The sequence below is a fragment of the Cherax quadricarinatus genome, chromosome 62 (genome assembly GCF_038502225.1).
Source record: "Cherax quadricarinatus isolate ZL_2023a chromosome 62, ASM3850222v1, whole genome shotgun sequence".
Classification (NCBI taxonomy): Eukaryota; Metazoa; Arthropoda; class Malacostraca; order Decapoda; family Parastacidae; genus Cherax; species Cherax quadricarinatus.
Window position 1 is genome coordinate 15,665,921 of NC_091353.1, and position 20,047 is coordinate 15,685,967.

General features: G+C 43.7%; 1 protein-coding gene and 1 long non-coding RNA gene across 2 annotated transcripts in view; one reads left to right on the plus strand and one right to left on the minus strand.

The window, feature by feature from the left end:
* LOC128687240 (RING finger protein 150) overlaps positions 1-20,047 on the minus strand; it is a gene marked incomplete at its 3' end in the record, with an annotated part of 247,069 nt that overhangs the window by 165,620 nt on the left and 61,402 nt on the right.
* LOC138854550 (uncharacterized) lies at positions 6,245-9,412 on the plus strand. Its single transcript, XR_011393744.1, has 3 exons — positions 6,245-6,285; positions 6,854-7,081; positions 8,229-9,412. It is a non-coding gene; the product is annotated as an uncharacterized lncRNA (long non-coding RNA).

The window sequence follows — 20,047 nt, forward strand, 5'->3', positions numbered from 1 at the left end:
ACTAACCACCACCTATCAAGACTGAGGTACTAACCACCACCCATCAAGACGGAGGTACTAACCACCACCCATCAAGACTGAGGTACTAACCACCACCTATCAAGACTGAGGTACTAACCACCACCTATCAAGACTGAGGTACTAACCACCACCTACCAAGACTGAGGTACTAACCACCACCTATCAAGACTGAGGTACTAACCACCACCTATCAAGACTGAGGTACTAACCACCACCTATCAAGACTGAGGTACTAACCACCACCTATCAAGACTGAGGTACTAACCACCACCTATCAAGACTGAGGTACTAACCACCGCCTATCAAGACTGAGGTACTAACCACCACCTATCAAGACTGAGGTACTAACCACCACCTATCAAGACTGAGGTACTAACCACCACCTATCAAGACTGAGGTACTAACCACCACCTATCAAGACTGAGGTACTAACCACCACCTATCAAGACTGAGGTACTAACCACCACCTATCAAGACTGAGGTACTAACCACCACCTATCAAGACTGAGGTACTAACCACCACCTATCAAGACTGAGGTACTAACCACCACCTATCAAGACTGAGGTACTAACCACCACCTATCAAGACTGAGGTACTAACCACCACCTATCAAGACTGAGGTACTAACCACCACCTATCAAGACTGAGGTACTAACCACCACCTATCAAGACTGAGGTACTAACCACCACCTATCAAGACTGAGATACTAACCACCACCTATCAAGACTGAGGTACTAACCACCACCTATCAAGACTGAGGTACTAACCACCACCTATCAAGACTGAGGTACTGATCGCCACCTATCAAGACTGAGGTACTAACAACCACCTATCAAGACTTAGGTACTAACCACCACCTATCAAGACTGATGTACTAACCATCGCCTATCAAGACTGAGATACTAACCACCACCTACCAAGACTGAGGTACTAACCATCACCTATCAAGACTGAGGTACTAACCATCACCTATCAAGACTGAGGTACTAACCACCTCCTACCAAGACTGAGGTACTAACCACCACCCATCAAGACTGAGGTACTAACCACCACCTACCAAGACTTAGGTACTAACAACCACCTATCAAGACTTAGGTACTAACCACCACCTATCAAGACTGAGGTACTAACCACCACCTATCAAGACTGAGGTACTAACCACCACCTATCAAGACTGAGGTACTAACAACCACCTATCAAGACTTAGGTACTAACCACCACCTATCAAGACTGATGTACTAACCACCACCTATCAAGATTGAGGTACTAACCACCACCTATCAAGACTGAGGTACTAACCACCACCTATCAAGACTGAGGTACTAACCACCACCTATCAAGACTGAGGTACTAACCACCACCTATCAAGACTGAGGTACTAACCACCACCTATCAAGACTGAGGTACTAACCACCACCTATCAAGACTGAGGTACTAACCACCACCTATCAAGACTGAGGTACTAACCACCACCTATCAAGACTGAGGTACTAACCACCACCTATCAAGACTGAGGTACTAACCACCACCTATCAAGACTGAGGTACTAACCACCACCTATCAAGACTGAGGTACTGATCGCCACCTATCAAGACTGAGGTACTAACCACCACCTATCAAGACTGAGGTACTAACCACCACCTATCAAGACTGAGGTACTAACCACCACCTATCAAGACTGAGGTACTAACCATCACCTATCAAGACTGAGGTACTAACAACCACCTATCAAGACTTAGGTACTAACAGCCACCTATCAAGACTTAGGTACTAACCACCACCTATCAAGTCTGAGGTACTAACCACCACCTACCAAGACTGAGGTACTAACCACCACCTATCAAGACTGAGGTACTAACCACCTCCTACCAAGACTGAGGCACTAACCACCACCTATCAAGACTGAGGTACTAACCACCACCTATCAAGACTGAGGTACTAACCACCACCTATCAAGACTGAGGTACTAACCACCACCTATCAAGACTGAGGTACTATCAAGACTGAGGTACTAACCACCTATCAAGACTGAGGTACTAACCACCACCTATCAAGACTGAGGTACTAACCACCACCTAGCAAGACTGAGGTACTAACCACCACCTATCAAGACTGAGGTACTAACCACCACCTATCAAGACTGAGGTACTAACCACTAACCTGATCGCCACCTATCAAGACTGAGGTACTAACCACCACCTATCAAGACTGAGGTACTAACCACCACCTATCAAGACTGAGGTACTAACCTAACCACCGCCTATCAAGACTGAGGTACTAACCACAACCTATCTGAGGTACTAACCACCACCTATCAAGACTGAGGTACTAACCACCACATCAAGACCTAACCACCACCTACCAAGACTTAGGTACTAACCACCACCTATCAAGACTGAGGTACTAACCACCGCCTATCAAGACTGAGGTACTAACCACCACCTATCAAGACTGAGGTACTAACCACCACCTATCAAGACTGAGGTACTAACCACCACCTATCAAGACTGAGGTACTAACCACCACCTATCAAGACTGAGGTACTAACCACCACCTATCAAGACTGAGGTACTAACCACCACCTATCAAGACTGAGGTACTAACCACCACCTATCAAGACTGAGGTACTAACCACCACCTATCAAGACTGAGGTACTAACCACCACCTATCAAGACTGAGGTACTAACAACCACCTATCAAGACTGAGGTACTAACCACCACCTATCAAGGTACTAACCACCACCTATCAAGACTGAGGTACTACCAGCGCCTATCAACTGAGGTACTAACCACCACCTATCAAGACTGAGGTACTAACCACCACCTATCAAGACTGAGGTACTAACCACCACCTATCAAGACTGAGGTACTAACCACCACCTATCAAGACTGAGGTCAAGACTAACCACCACCTATCAAGACTGAGGTACTAACCACCACCTATCAAGACTGAGGTACTAACCACCACCTATCAAGACTGAGGTACTACTACCAAGACTGAGGTACACCACCACCTATCAAGACTGAGGTACTAACCACTGATCGCCACCTATCACCTATCAAGACTGAGGTACTAACCATCGCCACCTATCAAGACTGAGGTACTAACCACCACCTATCAAGACTGAGGTACTAACCACCACCTATCAAGACTGAGGTACTAACCACCACCTATCAAGACTGAGGTACTAACCACCACCTACAAGACTGGTACTAACCACCACCTATCAAGACTGAGGTACTAACCACCACCTATCAAGACTGAGGTACTAACCACCGCCTATCAAGACTGAGGTACTGATCGCCACCTATCAAGACTGAGGTACTAACCACCACCTATCAAGACTGAGGTACTAACCACCACCTATCAAGACTGAGGTACTAGCTATCAAGACACCATCCTATCAAGACTGAGGTACTAACCACCGCCTATCAAGACTGAGGTACTAACCACAACCTATCAACTGAGGTACTAACCACCACCTATCAAGACTGAGGTACTAACCACCACCTACCAAGACTGAGGTACTAACCACCGCCTATCAAGACTGACCTGAGGTACTAACCACCACCTATCAAGACTGAGGTACTAACCACCACCTATCAAGACTGAGGTACTAACCACCACCTATCAAGTCTGAGTACTAACCAGTCAAGACTGAGGTACTAACCACCACCTATCAAGACTGAGGTACTAACCACCACCTATCAAGACTGAGGTACTAACCACCACCTACCAAGACTGAGGTACTAACCACCACCTATCAAGACTGAGGTACTAACCACCACCTACCAAGACTGAGGTACTAACCACCACCTATCAAGACTGAGGTACTAACCACCACCTATCAAGACTGAGGAACTAACCACCACCTATCAAGACTGAGGAACTAACCACCACCTACCAAGACTGAGGTACTAACCACCACCTATCAAAACTGAGGTACTAACCACCACCTATCAAGACGGAGGTACTAACCACCACCTATCAAGACTGAGGTACTAACCACCACCTACCAAGACTGAGGTACTAACCACCACCTACCAAGACTGAGGTACTAACCACCACCTATCAAGACTGAGGTACTAACCACCACCTACCAAGACTGAGGTACTAACCACCACCTATCAAGACTGAGGTACTAACCACCACCTATCAAGACTGAGGTACTAACCACCGCCTATCAAGACTGAGGTACTAACCACCACCTATCAAGACTGAGGTACTAACCACCACCTATCAAGACTGAGGTACTAACCACCACCTATCAAGACTGAGGTACTAACCACCACCTATCAAGACTGAGGTACTAACCACCACCTATCAAGACTGAGGTACTAACCACCACCTATCAAAACTGAGGTACTAACCACCACCTATCAAGACTGAGGTACTAACCACCACCTATCAAGACTGAGGTACTAACCACCACCTATCAAGACTGAGGTACTAACCACCACCTATCAAGACTGAGGTACTAACCACCACCTATCAAGACTGAGGTACTAACCACCACCTATCAAGACTGTACATGTTATTACAAGACGGAGGAACTTGCGTGCCTCTTAAAGTTTTGTGATGGCAGGTTACGCTGGAGATTTGATAGATGTCTTCATTTTCCTCTTGGTTTTTCTTGATAATTTCTTTTGTCATCGGGCATTCAGCATGAAGAAGGCGATGTTCACTCTTACAGTTCAGACATTTTGGAGAGGTGTTGGTGGAATCCTTGAAATCAATCCCTTCAGAGACACAAGTCGAGTAGAATTTCTTATCCTTGAGAAGACAGTCCTTAAAGAGATGCAAGTAGCTGTAGGAGGTCCAACAGAACGTGATTTGTTTATATCGCTCAGATTCAATATGGCGAGGATTTATGTGGTAATAAGATTGCCAGTCTATCAGCAAGAGATTGGGTTGCCATGGTAACGTCAATGAAAGTAATCTTCAGCAGTGAAGGGGCATTTGGAATTTTTCTGGAGTCTACAATGGCCCAAAAATTCTGATCCTCTGTTGATGCCTTGAGTTCATCGATAGACTGGGACGTTATAAGTCTGTCCTCAGTACTGCAGAAGACAACTTGTAAACTATGTTAAGATAATATAAGATTTCGTTCAGATTTTTAACTCCGGAGGGTTAGCCACCCAGGATAACCCAAGAAAGTCAGTGCGTCATCGAGGACTGTCTAACTTATTTCCATCGTGGTCCTCAATCTTGTCCCCCAGGATGCCACCCACACCAGTCGACTAACACCCAGGTACCTATTTGCTGTAAGGTGAACAGAACAACAGGTGTAATGAAACGCGCCGAAATGTTGCCATCCTGGCGGGAATCGAACCCGGGACCTCCGTGTGTGAAGCGAGAGCTTTAGCCACCAGGCCACCGGACCTGAGTAGTTGTGGTAGTAGCAGTGATGAGTTTTTCAACTTCAAAGTCATTACAGACGATAATGAAAGCACTCTTAAAGGAATGTATCGCATTAAATTTGACTTACAAGTTACTTTTCACAGTAGCTGCAAGTGCTAATCTGGATGACTCATTTACTATTCACACGATGTGAATAACACATCGTGGTATAGTAGAGATGATAACTGCAGAAGATAAAAGTTCCCCCTCCCCAACGGGGATCGTAGGGAGACTGCGGAGTTCTTGAGAACGAAAAGTCAGCACGCAATAAGCACAGCAGCCTGCTGCAGAATGATATTGACTCTTGACCTGCTGTTCATCCACAGTACATTTGTGGATGAACAGCTGCCGTCGCAGGATGAATGCGTGGTACACCATAAACCAGAAACAAAATCTAAATCAACGCTGACAAGCAAAAAGACAGGAGCAGCAGGAGCAGCAGCAGCAGCAGCAGTGCTGACAGCCAGGGATACACTTCAGGGATCCCTGAAAGACCATTGTCATGCCCCTATGGTTAACCTTTCTTTTAATATTACATTGCGGTTATTTCCTTTAATAGCTAAATTGGAAATGAACGTCCTTGTATTATTAAGGCTAATTCTTATTAACAATTATTATAATTTATGTAACATGGCCATAAGTTTAATTGGAGTTATAGTAACCTGCCTGCCGCCCGCTGTGCCGGTGTATGGTTAGCCGTGATGTTCGGTGGTTATACCCCCCCTTCCCCCCCCCTTTATGTTCAACTATACCGAGTGTTGGTGAGTCACGTCACGTGACCCACTTGACCTGTATGCTCAAGGTTGAGGGATTAGCAGTGAAGAAGTAGCAGCCAACGAGAACACTCCTGCTCGTCTCTGGTAACTGGCCAAGGTTTATAATCAGGCCTTGACATATTCTGTTTTATTCTGACTGCTTCCAATTGGGAAACAAGACTTCATACATTAAAGTAATCTCTATATACATATATGTTATATCAAGGATCTCCTCCTAATTATCTGTTATGAAAGCCTTATATATATTTTGGATAATATAGAACATGCATTCTTAACTTATATACGATAATTCGTATATTATTTCTGGCTTTTGTTGTATTATTAATATACTTAATTAAAATTAGGCATTCCGGAAGATCACTATTATTATCCTAACCTCTCTGACCAAAGTTGTTATGCTCTAAAAAGAAGGAAATAGTTGTTACAATACTTGGAGTGTAACAAGTGGGGGCCTGTCCGGGAGCATAACACTGAATTTCCTTTAAAATGAATGTAGAAATGGCAGAGAGGTTTGAAGATATAACAAAGGAGAAATTACAGAATTTGAAGCTTCAATCTTGTTGGCAATTAGCACTAAGCTTGGGCATAAAATACGACAGGCATTTCACTGCCCAGACAGTCAGATGTATGATACAGAATGTCCTTTTTCCAGATGAGCAGGATCCAGAGACTGAGAATGGAGAAGCAGATATTCCTTCCTTTTTGAATTCTTTACTACAGACACCCGAGGCCGAAACTACGACGCTAACAACCCCTACTGGAGACGACGGACATGACCTTCCCGATACTCGGAAACGCTACGCTGCTACAACGACTCCAATTCCATCTCCAAGGACTATATGGGGAACAGAACTCCATCAGGCTAAAGAAACGGTTCCAGGTAAACCCTTTACAATGTTTTTGAAACAGAACAAGAGGAAGTCCTATTGGATGAACACGTTCCACCTCAAATCTCTTTAGCCCTTTTGACTACTATTCAATCTAAGGAGAATTTCGAACGTCTAGAACGTATTTTATCGCTTCAAACCTCCTTTGTAGAAGCCCAGAGAAAATTAAAAAGGGAGAATTTTGAACGTGAATCTTTGCTTTATGAACGGGAAGTACTGAGGAAGAAAAGAGAATCGAGTAATATGTATACAATCCCTTCATTTGACCTTAGTAAAGCAGCCTCTTTGATGCCTAAATTTACTGAGGATAATTTAGATTCATTTTTTGAAGCATTCGAAAATCAGGCGAAGGTGATGCAATGGCCTCCTAAATATTGGGCTGCTTTAATACATTCATCTTTAATAGGAAAAGCTCAACCATAACTGCAAACTTACCTTTTGAACAATATTCTGATTATACTCGGGTAAAAGATTGTCTTTTGGAAGCTTACGATTTATTACCTGTTAGTTACTTAAAGATGTTTAGAACTCTGAAGGAATATCCTCAGCAGTCTTGGGTGGACTTTGCCAGAGAAAAGCTCTCTGCTTTCGAGCGTTGGCGTAGGGCCGCGGGAGCCGCCTCAGCCGAGTCACTTTCCCAGCTGATATTGCATGAAGACCTTTTTAAATATTTTCCAGAGAGGGTTCATACTTATCTTTTGACATTTCCTACTACTAACTTGTTAGATACTGCTGCCCACGCAGATCACTTTGAAATTTCCCATGCTATAACCATAGAAATGTCTAAGACCCCGGAAAAGAAATCTACCTCCCATGGTTTTAGTTCAAGATTGACCACTAGGAAAGCTCCAGCTGGCGAACCTTTGAAGGTGTTTTCAGAAAAAAAACAGGTGACAAAAGGCTCTTTCTCCAGGCATTACCCTAAAGATCAATTACCACTGTGCCTTTTTTGTAAAAAGTTAGGTCACAGACCGGGCCGCGGGGGCGTTGACCCCCGAAACTCTCTCCAGGTATAGACAGTTCCAGTGTTGGCATAAACAGCGGGAAGATAAAACCCAACCAAGAGGGAGATATCCTACTCAGGTAATAAATTCCTCTCAGAAGTATGAAACTCTGGATGATGAATCTTTACCTTTCCAGGCCTCGTCTAGCAGACCGTCTAATAGATGACTTTACCACGACAGTGCTTCAGAAGAAAAGGTCCGAGTAGCTATGGAACCCTACTTTTCCCAGGGGAAGTTCGGACTCTGTAAAGAGAGGTTAGTAAACATCACGACCTTTCGAGATACTGGCAGCTATCTCTCTTTATTAAGATCAAACCTGGTAAAGTTACCTACTAGTAATGAACCCCGGCTAGACGTATTATTAGAGGCTTACGGAGGCACAATAATAAAGGTCCCTATTATAAGGATTTATGTGGAACTGCCTGGATATGTAGGCTGGATCAATGTGGGACTTTCAGATAAACCTTTTCCCATTGCCGGCGTGGATCTATTAATCGGGAACGAAATTGATCAATTGGAGATACCCAGAGAGCCTCTGGTTTTAATCCTTGTGATGTAAATTATGCATTAGAAGCCTCTGAGGCAGGGCTAGATTTATTTCCCCTTAATGTGGTCACCAGAGCCATGGCTAAGAACTCTAAAAATGTGGATATTCAACAGCCTTCAGAAATGTCCGATGAATTAGGTTTGAACTTCCTGTTTAGCGAAGCAATTCAGTCGAGACCCACAGGTGACAAAGTTTTACCAGTCCCTGCGGACCTAGCTAGAAAATGTAATAAAGAAGAATTTCTTATAGCTCTAAACGACGATAAAAGTTTAACCAATAAGGATAAAGAGGAAGGTTACCTTTTAGATGAAGACGGTTTTCTTTGGAAGAGAAATGATAATGACTCGAGTTCAAAGGGAAACTTGTTAGTGGTGCCATCGTCCTTACGTAATATGGTATTTGAACTAGCACATGATAATCCACTGGGAGGTCATTTAGGGTCTCGTAAGACAGAGAAAAAGATTAGGAAATATTTTTTTTGGCCTCAGATGAGGACTTATATTGCTGACAAACTACGGAAATGCCACGTTTGTCAAATAATAGGCAAAACGGCGCACAATCCCGCGTCTGCCCCTTTACTTCCAATAAAATGTCCTGAAGAACCTTTTGAAAGATTAGTTATTGATTGTGTAGGACCGTTGCCCCGCACAAAAAGGGGTAACCAGTATATCTTCACTATCATAGATATGGCAATGCGGTATCCTGATGCTATCCCAATGTCCAAAATTAATTCCAGAAATATAGTAAGAGCTTTAATACGCTTCTTGGCTCAAGTAGGCATACCACGTGAAATTCAATCTGACCAAGGCTCTAATTTTACGTCTAAGGTTTTTATAGAGGTTATGTCTCGATTAGGAGTAAGACAGATCCTCTCTACAGCATATCATCCCCAGTCACAAGGAGTGCTAGAAAGATTCCACCAAACCCTTAAATCTACTTTACGTGCTTACTGTGAGCAATATTCTCGTGAATGGGACGAAGGTTTACCCTTTCTTCTCTTCGCCCTCCGTGAAGCTGAACAAGAAAGTACTAAATACTCTCCATTTGACTTGATTTTTGGACATCAGGTACGAGGACCCCTAGCCATATTACGAGATTCTTGGATAGGGAAGAGAGGACCTCTTCATCCCAGTCCTCTGCTTTGGAAAGAATATCTCTCCAAATTAAAAAGCTTAGCTGCCGTGAATCTGACAGAAGCTCAAGCCAAAATGAAGAAATCTTACGACCAAAAGGCTAAATCTCGTTCATTCTCTCCAAATGAATTAGTGTTAGTTAAAAACTTAATTCAAGGACATTCTTTAAAACCTAGATATGTGGGGCCATATGAAATAGTAGACCAAGAAAATGAGGTGAATTATCTGGTCCGTGAACCAGGACGTTGTAAGAAAATTAAGAAGTATCACATAGATAACTTAAAGAAGTACGAGTCTAACCTTCTCCCTACTATTATTACCTCTATTCAACCTACATCCACTGAAATAAGGAATGACACTGTAAGGGAAGTAAGAGAATTTAGACTACATAATTCTGAAGTTTTAAAACAACTAGACCATTTCCTGGAAGTTCTTCCTACCTCCCAAAAATCTCAAATAAAAGAGTTAATCACTAAATATAACTCCATCTTCAAAGATATCCCTACTCCTTGTACATTGGGTTTCCACGATATTGAATTGTTAGAAGATAGTCCAATAAAGCAATCCCCTTACCGGGTCTCTCCTGCTAAGCAAGAATTAATTCAGCAAGAAATAAATACATTACTGGAATATAATTTGATAGAACCCAGTTGGACACCTTGGGCCTCTCCCTGTTTATTGGTCCCAAAACCCGATGGTACTGTCCGCCTATGCACGGATTATCGTAAAGTAAATTCAGTCACCAAACCAGATGGGTTTCCATTACCCAGGATTGATGATTTAATAGATGCTGTAGCCGGTGCCAACTTTGTGACCAGATTAGACTTACTGAGAGGGTATTACCAGGTGCCGTTAACTCCTAGGGCCCAAGAGATTTCCGGGTTCGTAGTTAAGAACGGACTATTTACGTATAAGGTTATGCCTTTCGGCTTGTGTAACGCCGCCTCCACTTTCCAGAGAATTATGAACATTTTAGTCCAACCCTTAGAAGGTGTAGAGGCATACTTAGACGACCTGGTGGTTTTTAGTGATGATTGGCAGTCTCATTTAGAAAGATTAGAGCAACTACTGAAGGCATTGCAAAAATACAATTTCACTGTAAATTTACAAAAATGTGACTTTGGTAAAGCCCAGATTAAATATCTCGGTTTTAAAATAGGGAAGGGACTAGTAGCCCCCGACTAGTTGAAGGTCCAAGCTATTTTAAATTTTCCGACGCCTCAAGACAGGAAAGCCCTCCAACGATTTTTGGGAATGGCTACTTATTACAGGCGTTTTTGCCCAAACTTTGCTCAAGTTGCCTCCCCCCTGACTAGATTGACCAGTCCTAAATATAAATTTAATTGGGGCAAGAATTGTGAACAAGCTTTTAAACGTTTAAAACGTTTCCTTTCCTCCGCCCCAGTATTGCGTGCACCCAATTTCCAAATTCCTTTCACCCTCCATGTTGATGCCAGTGATGCCGCAATAGGTGCTGTCTTATTGCAATCTTTCCAAAACAGTAATATTCTACATCCAATATGTTATTTTTCCTATAAATTGAAAGAATATCAAAGATCTTATTCAACCATAGAAAAAGAAGCCCTGGGTTTAGTCTTGTCCTTGGAACACTTTGACGTATACCTCGGTTATACTCCTCATGTGATAAATATTTACTCAGACCATAACCCTCTAACTTTCATAAATTCTATGAAATCAAAAAATGTTAGATTATGCTGGGCTTTAAAGATCCAACCTTACCGGATCTCCATATTTCACATAAAGGGTTCGAGCAACGTTTTAGCCGATGCTCTCTCTCGCTCCTAATATATTGCCTAACTACGGAAATTCTTTGCAGTCTAGTAGTGTTTCTGGTCCAGTTCTAGCAAGTGGATGACTGAGCTTGGAGAGATGTACCTCCATCCCTATACCAGCTAGTTGGTTTCTTCCACACCATCAGCATCTTAAACGCAGAGATATTTGCTTGTGGGCCGGGGTGTCATGCCCCTATGGTTAACCTTTCTTTAATATTACATTGCGGTTATTTCCTTTAATAGCTAAATTGGAAATGAACGTCCTTGTATTATTAAGGCTAATTCTTATTAACAATTATTATAATTTATGTAACATGGCCATAAGTTTAATTTTTTTATTATTTTTATTTAAAACATAGAACAAATGCAATAATGTATAAGAGTATAAAATTAAAAACCATACTAGATATTACAAAACCTCTAGTACACAATCCCGGTACATTTTAAGAACACCATAGATCATGGCCATATTACAACCATATACATAACCCACAACCATATACATAACCCACAACCATATACATAACCTACAAACCCTCCTTTTATAATAATCATTATTGCCAGTGCAGACACAGCTGACACTTCTACCCCCCCCCCTCCCCGTATGTACAGTCCCCGTTCTAAATTAACATACATTGAATTATCCTAATGAATGGTCATACCCTGACCTCATCAAAACCTAAGAGTTGGTAGTGCATGAACAAGACACAAAAACACAAATTTACAGACTAAAACAGATATGAAACATTACATTCCTATACACATACACTGTAATAAGTAGAAGAATATACACCACCAATATAATATCAAATATTAATGTTAACCATGAATTACAAACTTTCAAAACATTGCATATCGTGAAGTTCACGCTCAAAATGCAAGATAATACACCACATGCTACATTAGCGGTACAATACTAGGCTATGTAAATTATTTAAAGAACCCTAGACTAGAACATGAATAAGTATTATCCAAAAGGTTCATCATGATTTTAGTAACTTAACAACACCAAACTCCTTATAACACCTAACATGCCACATACAAACTTACCAAGACGTAACATACATTCCACAAGACTATACTTTCACTGTGCCTTCTAGCACGTGCCTAACTAGTATTACAAATATAGATACAAAAATTTTAATCTAGAGAACTAATCCTTATCCACACGTTTACATAATAGGTAATTACTTTAAATCTGATGCAGGAACACGTAACAAAATGGCAAAAATAACTCAGTTCTTCAAGGTACATAGTGAAAGGAATATCCTCTCAAGAAAAGTTTAAAATTCAATTGCAAGACCAGTACAAGCGAAACATAATACGCTACCAAAGGAAAATATACATATTATATAATTTATATATTTAAACTGCCATTTACACCTTCCCCATCAAGGGAACTAAGCTAAAACAATCTTTCACAACCTCTCATCTAGACCCACACGAGTACCTCCAGTCACACCCAATCACCCATCATTGCGCACCCAAGGAGGTGAGCCCGTTGAATACCCCTGAACTCCTTTCCCCTTTTACCACCCTACTCACCCCGGCAGTTAAAACCCCTTATAACGCCAATAAATTCCCTATTGTTAGGCCTCTATAACCCTCGGAAAAAACCTCATCCCACCTTTTCCCAAAAATGTCTCTATTGCGACACAAGGTTCGATAAAACGTCGCCGCCAAAGTCCTTCTCAGCACATCCCCACCCTCCTTCCCCCTCATACCCCACAAAACATATATGTAGTCCACGATTACATATGTTAAACCCCTTACCACACCCTCATCCACACCACTCATATCAAGACTCAACGCTCGCAATACCGACACACCTTGACCCCCCACCCTCACCACAACCTTATTCATCCATACCCTGATGCACTCCAAACCTTCACAAAAATAGACAACATGATACGCAGTCTCTTCCCCACTGCATCTGCCACACCCCCCACCCTCGATAACCCTCCTATCTCGGAGCATCGCTCCCGATGGCAAAATCCCATGCAGGAAACGATACATAACCTCACGTGGCCTAGGTCGTATCCTTAATTTACTAAATCTTCGCCATATTACATCCCATGCATACATGGGGTAGATCCCTTCAACCGGCGCCACTACATGTCTCTAACAATTTACATGAAGTTCCCACCTTTACTTTTCCCGGTTCCCTGGCTAACACTAAAGCACATAACACTGTTTCACATTCCTTCATTTCCGCCCCTCCATACCATTTCCTCAGGTGAGCATGTACCTTATCTAGCTGCCCCCCCCCTCCATGCACCTGCACTTATCACTTCCCTCTTAATAAAAACACATTTCACGCGCTTTCTCAAGTCCAACAAACCTAACCCTCCCCTACATACCGGCAATGTCACTACCTCCCTTCGCAACCAGTTGCAACCTGAGCCCCACAAAAATTTGAACACCATTCTAAGAATACTCGTGATCGCTGTTCCTGTTAACGGCATCACTGCCGAAACAAACCAGACTTTACTATATAGTAATACATTGATGACGATTGCACGTTGCCTAAGGGTTAAATGGTGAGGTCGCAGCATTCCCAAACGTTGCTGCACCTGTTCCACCATCCTATTCGAATTGCTAATCCTTGCAGCACTCAGGTCAGCCTCATAAACGACACCACAGATTTTCAGACTCCTGGTTCTCCGCTGCACAAAATCACATCCCCAATCTAATCTCCCTGCCCACTCTCCCAACCCCATTATCATTGACTTTTCCAGATTTACGTTCATCCCAGTAGCTCTCCCAAAATTGTGTACAACTTCCTCCAAAAGTCCTAACCGTGTCTCCTCACTCACCAAAATAGTTGTATCATCAACATAGCCCACCAAACCAGGCCAAGGCTTCTGCTCACCATCCCCATCCCCTGTCCTTAGACGATCCTCCACCATCCTATAAAAGGGATCCTGAACACATGCAAACAAAAGTTGTGATAATGGACATCCCTGCCGAAGACCCCGCTCCATGGTGACTCCCTCCCCCACACACCCATTGATTTGCACCCTTACCTTCGCGTTTGAGTACAACGTATCCACCCACCCCACTATTTCTTCGCTAAACCCCTGTCGTAGGAGAATATCCCTCAAAGCCTTTCTTTCCACCCTGTCATAAGCCCTTTGCCAATCCAACGCCACCAACGCCCCTCTTCCTCTTTCCATGTCCTCCAGGAACCCCTTTATGATCCCGTGGCCCTCGCCCATTGACCTACCAGGCAACCCAAACTGAGACTCAAACACGACCCTCCCCACAACACATTTAAGCCGATTCCCAAGAATTTTCGCGAACAATTTATAATCAGCACAAAGCAACGAAATGGCTCGGTAATCCCGAAGGGTACTCTGCTGTTTACCCTTCGGGACCAACACCACCACCGCCGTTGCCTGTGATTCTCCCATCTTACCTCCTTCCTTCATGGTATTCATTAACTCTACTAGGAAACCCCTAAGCAGACCCCAGTGCTGTACATAAAATTCGCTTGGTAAACCATCGATCCCGGGTGCCTTTCCCTTCCTCATGTCCATAAGGGCTCTCCATATTTCCTCCTCCTCAATGACCCCACCCAGTGCCTCCCGATCACTCCTCCCCAGTTTGCATGGCACATACTCACATACCTGCCCAAGAACCTCTCCATCTACCCCACTACTTTTCCCATATTCCTCAAACCATCTATCTGCATATGCACTCATCCCCGTGGTTTCCCGTAATACCTGTCCCTCTCTAAACCCCCCCCACCAAAGAAATGACTTACAATCCCGGTATTGTAGTCGTTCGCTGTCGTACCTTCTGTCCTCGCAGCACACAAGCCGATGGCTTGTCGCCCCATAGTACTTCGTCCAACCCCGCCTGTATACGTACCGCTGCAAAACGTTCTTCTTGCAAATCCCTTATCCTGCCCTTCAACATGTGTATATCCTCCACTGGGTACACCCCGGCCACAGACCCCCCTTGTAACAATCCCGTAATCTAGATTCTAAATAATTTGACAAACCATACCGCAATTGATTAATGCGTTTACCCTCCCTCACATAAAATTGACGTATTCTTACCTTAGCCACACTATCCCACCATCCTACCACATCCTCCTCAGTCCTTTTGTCTGCCCAGAGCTGTTCCCAAAATACTGCAAAACCTTCCAATCCCTCCCTATCCCTCAAAACCATCGTGTTCAGTTTCCAATAACTTCCCTGCCTACGAGCCAAAGCATCCCACCCCACCTCCACTAATACCGCCCTATGATCGGAAGACACCATCTCAATAGTTTTAAAAGACTCTACCAAAACCCTCTGAGATAAATATAACCTGTCCAAAAGAGCCGCATATCCCATTCTTATAAACGTATGTTCCACCTCCCACAGACCTCCCCCGAAAGCATCACGTAACTGAAGGTCTCTAAGCAGGCCTCCCAAGACTGAGGAAAAATATCCCGTTCCTCTGGGTTCCAAGTCTGCCCTCTTAACTACACAATTCCAATCCCCCCCCACAATCGCCACCGACGGTAAAGTGTGTAGGTAGTACACGAGCTCCTCCCGCACAAAATCCATCTTCACTTTCACGTCACTTTCTGCTGGGGCATACACACACACAAACTCCACTCTCTCTCCCATCCACCATCCTTCCACACGTAATACTCTCCCCCTCCCCCCCTCTTTCCTGTGCAATACAAACGGGCTCGCCTCCCTGATCAACACACCCACTCCTCCTTTTAAGCGCTCAGACGGCAACACATAAGCCTGATACCCAGGCACCTCTAATTCACGACCAAGCTTAAAATTGTGCTCCTGCACAAAAGCTACGTCAATCTTGTACCTATTCAAAAACATCCTGAAGCACTCACGTTTAACACCATCACACAGACCATTAATATTTATTGTTACACACCTGAGGCCAGCTTAAGGTTTCCCTCCCCGCCTCATGTCATGACTCTTCCCTTTCAAACCATTTCCCTGGGCTTTGCCTTTGCCACATACTCCACCCTCCTTCCCAACCATCCAACCCCTTCTGTTGTGGCCCTCTCGTAGAGTCACTCTGAGCACCATAACCCCATGTCTTTTTTCCTGGCCTTTGCGCCGGCGTCAGAACATCGGCCGAATCTGACGCTGCTGCCCTTTTCCTTGTAGCTCCTTCAGTTTCCAGATCTGAGTCCTGGGAGCCAGCACAATGGACTTCCACCTCTACCACCCTTAATCCGCCTCCATGTCCTTCCATGGCACTCACACTGTCCATCACAGGTGCCACCTGATCCTCCCCCCTCCCGCACACACCTTCTGCCCTGATCCCAGGTTCCTGCTCACTGTGACTCTCCACCTCCGTAGACTCTAACATAGCCTGTATCACTGTCTCCAACTCCTCCTCAATAGCTTTCACTTCTGCGCCCACCTGCACCTCTTCACTTGACAGCTGTACTGTTGATGGGCCAGGTGATTCATGGATCTCCACTTCTTCTGATTCCACAGGAGAAGGCATCACCTCTTCACTCCACAAGCGACCACGCCCTCCTCTTTGCCTCCGTTCTTCCTCAGGCATCGGTTTCTCATAGACAGGTGCTGCGCCCCTTGCCGGCCCAGGAGCCATATTCCGCTTGCCACAGTCTGCCGCCATATGGTCAAATTCGCCACACAGTCGGCATGTACGCCTCTGCCCAGCATACGCTACCATGACCTGGGTTCTAAACTCCTCGAGATATACATACAAGGGTATAGGTTGCCTTAGCGTCATCTTGAGATTGAAAGAACCCTCAGGATAATCTGTGTAAGCTCCTTTTACCCATTTACCAGGTTGGGCCAGATGTACAGTGCCATAACGTTCGAAAACATTGCGTATATCCACTTCATCAGCCTCAAAAGGCACGTTTCGGAGCTTAACCCACGAATAATGTCGTGATACATCCGTCAACTTGACCCTCACTGCCGGTGTTATGCTAATGCTGACATCTTGATAACGATCCACCAACGCCTCGTATACTTGAGCAGTTAGCACCTTCACGAATATTCTATACACACCGTTCAGTGCCACTCCATACAAATCCTCGTCTCTGATGCCGTATGTCTCTCTCACAATTTTGGGCAATAACACATCAACTGACGTAGGCGTTAAAGCCCCACTAATGAGCTCAATGCCCACAGTATTCACCCTTCTGCGCACACCTGGCGCCATGTTGTTGACTGAGTAGCTCGTCTGGGAAAACAGTAGAGGGGTGCAAAGCACGACCGCACTCTACCTCATCCAGGCAGCGAATTTAAGTTTAATTGGAGGTATAGTAACATGCCTGCCGCCCGCTGTGCCGGTGTATGGTTAGCCGTGATGTTCGATGGTTATACCCCCCTTCCCCCCCCTTTATGTTCAACTATACCGAGTGTTGGTGAGTCACGTCACGTGACCCACTTGACCTGTATGCTCAAGGTTGAGGGACGAGCAGTGAAGAAGTAGCAGCCAACGAGAACACTCCTGCTCGTCTCTGGTAACTGGCCAAGGTTTATAATCAGGCCTTGACATATTCTGTTTTATTCTGACTGCTTCCAATTGGGAAACAAGACTTCATACATTAAAGTAATCTCTATAAACATATATGTTATATCTAGGATCTGGTTTAGAAAGACACGTAAGCAAACACTATAACATATTTATTAGAAAACGTTTCGGTCCTGGAACCTTGATCACTTCTAACATACACTTCTAACCCAACAACACAGGAGTCACGTGATTTCATCGTCTACCCTCGCCTCGCATGGGCCAGTAGGCCTTCTACAGTGTTCCTCCATTCTTATGTTCTTACGACATTCCTCAGGTCACGTGCGTCACATCTCACTCTCCGCCTATATATATAATGTCTTTCTACCTCTGTATGTTAGAAGTGATCAAGGTTCCAGGACCGAAACGTTTTCTAATAAATATGTTGTAGTGTTTGCTTACGTGTCTTTCTAAACCAACTTGTCGGTATTTATTACCAAGGTTTATACCATATCTAGGATCTCCTCCTAATCATCTGTTATGAAAGCCTTATATATATTTTGGATAACATAGAACATGCATTCTTAACTTATATACGATAATTCGTATATTATTTCTGGCTTTTGTTGTATTATTAATATACTTAATTAAAATTAGGCATTCCGGAAGATCACTATTATTACCCTAACCTCTCTGACCAAAGTTGTTATGCTCTAAAAAGAAGGAAATAGTGGTTACAATACTTGGAGTGTAACACCATCAAGTGGTGGCCCTGTTAGGTGAATTCCAGGACTGACCTTCACAAAACCTATCCAAACAAGTTTTTAACTGACTGATCGGCAAACCTAGTGACCAGCCACCAGCAGACACTCATGTACTCACCTAGCTGTACTCGAAGGGAGTCGATTCACAGCTCCCGGCCCCGTCTTTTAACTCCTTCCTACTGACCAGTTCTACCAATCTGCTTACATAAGAACATAAGAAAGGAGGAACACTGCAGGAGGCCTCTTGGCCCATACTAGGCAGGTCCTTTACAATTCATCCCACTAACAAAACATTTGCCCAACCCAATTTTCAATGCCACCCAAGAAATAAGCTCTGATGTGAAAGTCCCACTCAAATCCAACCCCTCCCACTCATGTACTTATCCAACCTAAATTTGAAACTACCCAAAGTCCCAGCCTCAATAACCCAACTAGGTAGACTGCTCCACTCATCAACTACCCTATTTCCAAACCAATACTTTCCTATGTCCTTTCTAAATCTAAACTTATCTAATTTAAATCCATTATTGCGGGTTCTCTCTTGGAGAGACATCCTCAAGACCTTATTAATATCCCCTTTATTAATACCTATCTTCCACTTATACACTTCGATCAGGTCTCCCCTCATTCTTCGTCTAACAAGTGAATGTAACTTAAGAGTCTTCAATCTTTCTTCATAAGGAAGATTTCTAATGCTATGTATTAATTTAGTCATCCTACGCTGAATGTTTTCTACGAATTTATGTCCATTCTGAAATATGGAGACCAGAACTGAGCTGCATAATCTAGGTGAGGCCTTACTAATGATGTATAAGGCTGCAGTATGACCTCTGGACTTCTGTTGCTTACACTTCGTGATATAAATCCCAGTAATCTATTTGCCTTATTACGTACGCTTAGGCATTGCTGTCTAGGTTTAAGGTTGCTGCTCACCATAACCCCCAAGTCCTTTTCGCAATCTGTATGGCTAAGTTCTACATCATTTAACTTATAAGTACTAGGGTTATGGGCACTCCCGAGCTTCAGAACCTTGCATTTATCTACATTGAACTGCATCTGCCACTTTTCTGACCAAGAATAGAGCTTGTTTAAATCCTCCTGAAGTTCCATAACATCTACGTTTGAATCAATTATCCTACCTATCTTTGTGACATCGGCGAATTTGCTCATATCACTAGTAATTCCCTCATCAAGATCATTGATATATATTATAAACAACAACGGGCCCACTTGTTACAGATCCCCACTCGGAT